This window comes from Athene cunicularia (genome assembly GCF_003259725.1).
Source record: "Athene cunicularia isolate RWA chromosome 2 unlocalized genomic scaffold, athCun1 chr2_part1, whole genome shotgun sequence".
NCBI lineage: Eukaryota > Metazoa > Chordata > Aves > Strigiformes > Strigidae > Athene > Athene cunicularia.
This window is the reverse complement of record NW_020799095.1, coordinates 58,402,307-58,409,696: the sequence shown is the minus strand read 5'-3', so window position 1 is coordinate 58,409,696 and position 7,390 is coordinate 58,402,307.

Here is a 7,390-nt window from a genome sequence, read left to right as displayed (position 1 = left end):
CTGTAAATGAAAACTGAATTTCATCATGAATAGCTACAGGTGTCAATCAGCCAAGTGGAGGACTGTGTTTATAATTGATTAATCAATCATTAATCAATCATACCTTCCTAGACTTCTGTCCAAACCATGATAACATAAACACTGAAATTTTTCAACTGCAATAACATCAGAAAAGGTAGCATACATGAAAGATGAAAGGGAAAGAGGTTTGGACTTGGCTTGGGATTATCTCACATACCAGAGCCAAACCAAGTAGTACCCTGCTAGTGTACTGCACCTCTCAATTTTATCTGTGACTTTGAGTATTACTGTGTTTGTATTTTGCAGTGATAGGCTTATATTGCAGAAGTGAATTATTCACTGACATAAAAAGACACATGAGAAGGAAGCCAAACAGGCATTGCTAATCCTTTTTATTGCAAAATACTAACGGCATTGTGTCCATGGTTCTTCACGAAAAGCAGTGCTTCTGCTATTAAAGCTGGACTAGTTTTATGGACCGATGTGCTGCTGAATATCACAGCTCTTGGAAAGTCTTTGGGGTTTTGGTCTTTCCTGTATGACTGATCTATCTGTTGAATTACAGGTGATTATTGGAAGCACACCTTGTTATGTGAATTTATCAAAAGACATTGAAAATGCAAAGCAACGGCATGTCAATTTTACGCAGCATGGAGGTCCATGTTTGCACGACATTGTAACATATCTTGTAACATATGAAAAATAAGTGTGGTTTTCAGGTGGGTTTCATTTGCTCTGAACTGATTGAAGATGCGCTTTTTTTTTTTTTTTCTTTTAAAGACATTTGTCTGATAATATCTTCACAGTGTAACAAAACCAGTGTATCCTTTCAGGCTGCTAACGCACCATCCCTTGTTCCTGTCACAGTAGGAAACGATTGATGTTCAGGAAAGGAGTTACAGGTTTGGTCATTTCAGCTTTTCTAAGATATCGTCTCCTGTTTCTTCAGAAGCATGAATAGTTCCAGATGGTGAGTAAGGGCTGTGTTAATGGAAAGGACAATTTACTTATACATTCACATAACCTTTTCATTATGAACATTAGCAGATCTAGAAAAGCTTGGCCCCATTTCCTGGCCAAACCAGCACCACTCTGCTGTTTACACTCTACCTGAGAAAAGAATGCAAATGTTGGAGCTATAAATGTTCACAACTAAATCCTTTGTTGAAGTGAGATGAAAAAAAAATAACACTCTAGGGTAATAAAAATATCATAAAACTGTTCGGCAGCAAATGGGAAGTCAGCCTTTCATTTTAGCATGGCAGCACAACAGGCAGGTCTGTCTCCAAGCAGACCAAACACTGTCGCTCTAATCATGAATACACATCCCCAGATGACAGCAAGGAAAGGGCTCATGGGGCTGAAAACAGCATAAGGAGCGACTGAACTTGGAAAGCTGAGTTCAGATGTGTCCTACTTCTTTGTTTTTTCATCCTGTTAGAGAATGAGGGCACTTCAGAGGTGACATGCTTTTGTCTGCAGAGGTGTACAGAAACTGCAAGACAATTACAAAGAAAATAACAAATTGCAGTTGCTTGCTCCAAACATAAAGGAAATGGTGTTTCTTTTAAGATTATGTTAGTGATTTTTTAGAAGAATGTCTTCAGGATTCTAGTCATGCTTTGATTTGTTGCTTAACCTCAGATATCAACTGTTCCTGCCCTAATTATTATTCTATGATTGGTAGCTGTGTTAAGGATAAGATTTATGTTTTTTTTCTGAAAAATGGTTACGAGTTTTTAAATAGTACCGAAAACATGGTTTGTCCTATCAGTGAGCACGGCACATTTGGGGCATTACACAATAATTAATAAATAGTCTCAAATAATCTTACCTCAGTTTTGTTTCTCTTTAATTGAGAAGTGACAATGAGATGACAGTGAGACAAAGGCTGGTCAGTTATGGGATGGTGGGAAAACTAAATGATACACCTTGAGAATCCTAATCAAGAGATCTGGTATATGGGCGAGGTATAGTTATGATCACTGTACATGGTTAGAGACAGAGCAAAAATTGTGGCAATATGCAGGTAATCTGCCTCAAAATGAGAAAGCAAGTAGGAGTTAAAAATAAGTATTTCTCCTTGTACCAGAGTCACAAATGTGCCCAGAAGCTAATTCAAGGTCACAAACTGATTATGGTAGGTAGATTCCGTGTTCCTCATGCAACCAAGTATCCCCAAAACTTTTGGGCCTGAGCCAACTTCACAGTGCAGTGGACTGAAGGAGGAGTTGCAAAGGATTTTACTCCTCTTGAGCCCTGTGACCCAGGATGGAGATGATGACAGTTCGTTTCATTCCCTGGGTGTATCTGAACCAGACATTCTCAACGGCGAGGCTAGCCAAGCCAGTGCTTCCAGGCATCATTTCAACAGCCAGGATTGCAGAAGCCAATGGGGTGTTGCTCACCAGTGCTCACCATTGCCACCCTCCTCGGCAGGACCTGCACTGGGAACGGCACCTGACTAGCTGCTTGCACATCTGGCCATGGAAACAAGTTCATAGCTCCAATCTGCTCCCTAGGCTCAAAGGCAAGAGCCTAACACTGTGGCTTCACTGGGACCACTAATGTAAGGGTGAAAGATCAGATCCAACCAAAGCAGCACAGCTGACACAGCACTTGTACCTCTGAAGAATAATTTGTCACTTAATCATCTTCTTTCAGAACGATTGCCTACCAAGGGGGAGGGGAACCTCAACACAAGCAGGCCTTTCATCTCGGTGGAGCTCAGAGGGCTTTGCTAGCACATTCATTTAAAGGATTGAGCAGCAACTAATTAATGACACTAAATTGTATCGGTCATGGTTTGGAGGCTTATTTTAATATATGAAGACAAGCTGTTAAACCGCAGTGGCAAACTGATGTTTATTTTGTGATAGTCTCCACCTCTCTCCTGACTGATTCTCTGTCAGCCTCCTAGGTTTGCATTCCTATAGCTGTTAAAGGTACTGTCAATGTCCTGCTTTCTGGTTGTTGTACAGAATAATGGAAAGCTGTAAAAATCACAGAACCATTTACCCTATAAATTTCCAAATTACACTAGGATGATTATCATCTGCCTCTCCAGGTAATGATTTGCAGCCGTTACCATTGAGAACTGGCAGGTGGGAACTGAAAGGACTGTTCTCTGAAGGGTTTTGGGCCAGAAATCCTTGCCAAACTGAGCAGTGTGAACTATAGGGTGCAGGCAAACACACTCCTCTAACATCCTTTCTGGAAACGCACAACAGAAGTGCAGCTTTGTGCTAATTGACTTGGACTTTTTCAGGCTGACTGGTTATTTTAGTAATTTTCTGGTCAGCACATAGATCTGGTGCTAATTTTATCAGCTTGGTTTTAAAATCAATGCATGGAGAGTGCAGTGTTTCTCACCTTCCACTCTATAGATGGAATTAAGCAAAATGTATTCACTTAAATAAAGCTGTTGGTATTTGGCTTTGGTGTTGCTAGCACTTTCCTGAACTGATGAATTTGACCTTAAACTGTGCAGACAACACTAGATTATTTGGCATTCACAAACCACAGCAACCTATTAGGCATTAATTATATATGACTAATTATATTAATTATAATGAATGAGAATCATATTAGGTTTAAGAACTATTTAAAGGGAAATAGAAATTAAAGCAGCAGGATTTAGTATCTGTCTGTCATGGACTTACTCTGTGTGGCCTTGGGCAGCAAAGTTTGCCATTCTGTCTCAAGTTTTCCAAAAGACGAGGTGCAAGTAATGTTATGTACCTCCTTTGTAAAGCCAGTGAGATCCTGTTATAAACACAAATATCACTAAATATATCTATTAAAATAATAGCATGTAATTTCAAATCTTCCAGCATTTTTAAAATCCTTTTTTAATGCTAAATAGTTCAATCCATAAAAGGAGAAAAATCCCACCAAAAATTGCTTTTTAAAATAAAAAGTTAGAGCTTGCGAGTAAATAAAAATTATTTTTAAATATTACTATTTGTAAGAGTATTTCAAAGTAAGCTGAAATTCTATAAAGACCTAAGCTTGTACCTGGTCTGGAATGAGAAATTTCTATCATCATAGACATCTGGAGGGCCCTCTGACAGTGGCATTTTGAGTGATGGGTTCAGCCACGCAGAGAGGGCAAACCTAGTAATCCAAGTAGGAAACTCAGAGAAAAGAGAAATTCATTAGATGATCTCAACAACCACACCTCTGCCTCCACCTTGCCAGCTGCAAAATGGGAATAATCACAACATCTCATTTGGTGGGTATTTGTTAATTTTTATAAGGTACTTCACACGTGTGAAGCAGTACAGACAAAGTTTGCCAAACGTGGCTGGGTAGCTGTGAGCTTTGTCAGTTCAGAAAGTAACTCAGTCCCTTCTTCTCTGTAGAGGCCCCATTCCTGCTGTAGGCCTAAACGACAGGAATTGTTTCCAGCTAGCAAGGTCTGTCACTGAAAGGGCAGGGCATCCCCCGGAAGGTAGTTTCTGCTGTCATGGAACTGCAAGCAGAAGGTATAGAGAAATGAATGGAAAAGTAGTCCATTTTAACCGAAAATGCTGAGCTGAAAGAGCTTGGCACAGTTTATACCTGAATTTCTTCATGCTGGGACAGAGACTCATTTTTTAACACACTAGTTTGGTGATACCTGCATCCTCCCATTCTGCCGAGTAGTTCTCAACTCTCGGCTACATCCATAGCAGCAGATGAAGCGCCCAGGACCACCCTCTGCCACTATGGCCAATTGGCACAGCATGGCCATGGCCCTATTATTAATTTCATAATCTTCAGAAGGGGGTGATTACAAGTACCTTGCTTAATGGCAATGGTCTCTGCTGCGTGCTCAGCTCCTAACTGCGCCACAGAAAGGATATAGAAGAATATAAGTTGATCTAAGACCAAAACCATGCTTGGGACATTTCTAACAATTGAACAGGATAGAGAATCAGTTGTCAGTGCCCAGGAACATTCTTGTTTCTTGTGAATCGGCTTTATCTCAGTTCTAACTTTCACTTTCTTTCTGTTTACCTTCCTTTTTGAGCTGGAAACTTTGTCACAGTACTGTAAGGCTTCTTTTCATCACAGATAACTTCTGGAAGGGGTAACAACTAACCCCACTGAAAAGAAATGTTGAAAAACAAAATCTAGCAATTTAGGGACTGCAGTGGGAAAAAAGCCACAAAGGCAATGTATTATGCTACACGTCAAGTGCCTTTTCCAACTGTCTCTTCATTCTCAAATTTTGAAATACAGGTCTGAAGTTTTTCAGATTTGGCTGAAACGCCGTGTCAGACTTACTTGCACAAGTGACAAACCTGGTTGCATTCAGAGGCTGTTGTCATTGCCTTGATTGGATATAATAATTTCCACAAAAACCTTTAGTCTGCAAGATGTGATTAACTGCAAAAGGCAGAGTTACTTAAACAGATTTGAGCAGATTCTGAAAGGCTTCTCTAAGAATTTGTATATGCACCACTTGTATGTCTGGAGGAGGGGGCCTCCAATTTCTTAAGAAACATCTACTTACATGTATATCCTTTCACATGGAAATACGGAACTTAAAATTGTTTTCTTCTACCCATTCCCTTTTCTTTTGGGCCTGTTTATTATTCTGCAGTTACTCTTTGATCTGATGAAAAAAGCACATTTATGGCAGTCAGCAGACCTGGTTTCTATTTACATTACGCTATTAAAGTGATCTGGCATAAATTGCTGTCAGCAATGACTCAGCTCAGGGAACTGATCCGCCTGAAAACTAACCTAGTAAAAAACCCATGTTGTTACTTTTCAGCTAAATCCAGGATTATGTTAACCAGGTGGCTGCACACATGCTCCCCAGTGCCAGTACTCAGGGAAGGCAGGAACAAGCAGCTGGGGACAAGAGTAAGGACAGATGCCCTGAGCTTGTCAGCAGCCCTGCCTCGTCCCTCAGCAACTGCTCGGGGAGCTGCAATTATTCATTTTAAAGCAAAAGATGAGGTGTCACACCAAGGTTTGTGGTGCTAAATTCACTAGTTGGAGCACTCCCAAGTAGAAAATATATTACAAAAGGCCATGTATGCAGGGAACGAGTATTAGCTGGTACTAGACTAGTGCTGGGGGACAGGTGGCAAGTCCAGTGACTCCGGGGACTGGCTGCTGGGGATGCCTGATGGAAGTTTCCTCCTTCCATGTTGAACATGATGGCTGCAGCAGTGACCAGCGCGGGCACATGGGCCTGAGCAGGCCAAGCAGGCGGCACCTGAGTGCTGCTGGGCTGCAGTGGCCATTCCCCCAGCCTCTAGCCCCAGGAAAGGCTGCTCTAGGAGGAGCCGTGCTGTCTCACCCCTGTTTGAGCTGCTCTGGAGTATTACATGAGGCAAAAAGCCCTGTTGTTCTGTGCATCAGGCATGTCCTCTTTGAAATGTATTTTCCACTGGCACAACAGTGACGCAAAGAGCTCCGTGGCTTTCCACCACCTGACAGAAATCAGTAACGAAGACATTAAGTGCATCTTCTCTTTGGCACAGTAGCATTTTTCAATAACCCCTACCTTGCAAATTCATTCCTGAAGTGAACAATGCATTTAACATTCTTCTGATTAATATTTATGGCTGCAAGCCACCCCGTGGTTTTTACTACATAGCTCCTAATCAATAGGGGCTCCAAAAACCAGGAGAAAAAGCCAGGGGAGATGTGGAAGCTTGGTTCTTCAAGAATTATGGAAAATGGCAAGAGGTTTTCCCCTTCACCCACACTTTTCAAGTTTGTTTTAAAAGCAGAACTCTTACTTGGGTTCATAAATCTACACTAAAGTGTCTCACTATGCTGACCCACGTTTGAAAATGTTTACCTTAGCATTTATGTAGCCTCATTAGTGTGGAATGTTTATACTCGCTCTTGCATTTGCACTTACCTATACAGTTATATATTGTGTACTGTAACTGTGTACTAATAATCCCACTGTATCTCTGATGCTTTTTCACAGTAATTGCTCCCCTAGGTGTTGTTTTCCAAAGATTTCTATGTTTTAATCTTTGAAATGGAAGTAGGCTTGTTTTACTCTGAAGTTGGTGGGAGAGGATATACCATACAATTTGGTCCTATTTTATTTCAGTGCCTAATTGATTAGTTGGAGACAGTGATCTGGAAACCTGAGCAAGGTTATACTACATCTGCTCATGAGGGCAAGACAAACATTAAAACATAATTCCTGAAGATCTGGGCACTCATTCTGCCTTGCCTTTCTCCTTTTCCACCTAAGAAAACAGTGTGTATTAAAACTGATAAAAATGTATTTTATGTGCATATAAACATTGGTACATCTTTGAAGTATGATAGCTGCAATGATAGTACTAGAAGTTGCTAACATGCTGCATTTTTGGGATGAAGTAAATGCTATACCCACTCTGTAAAT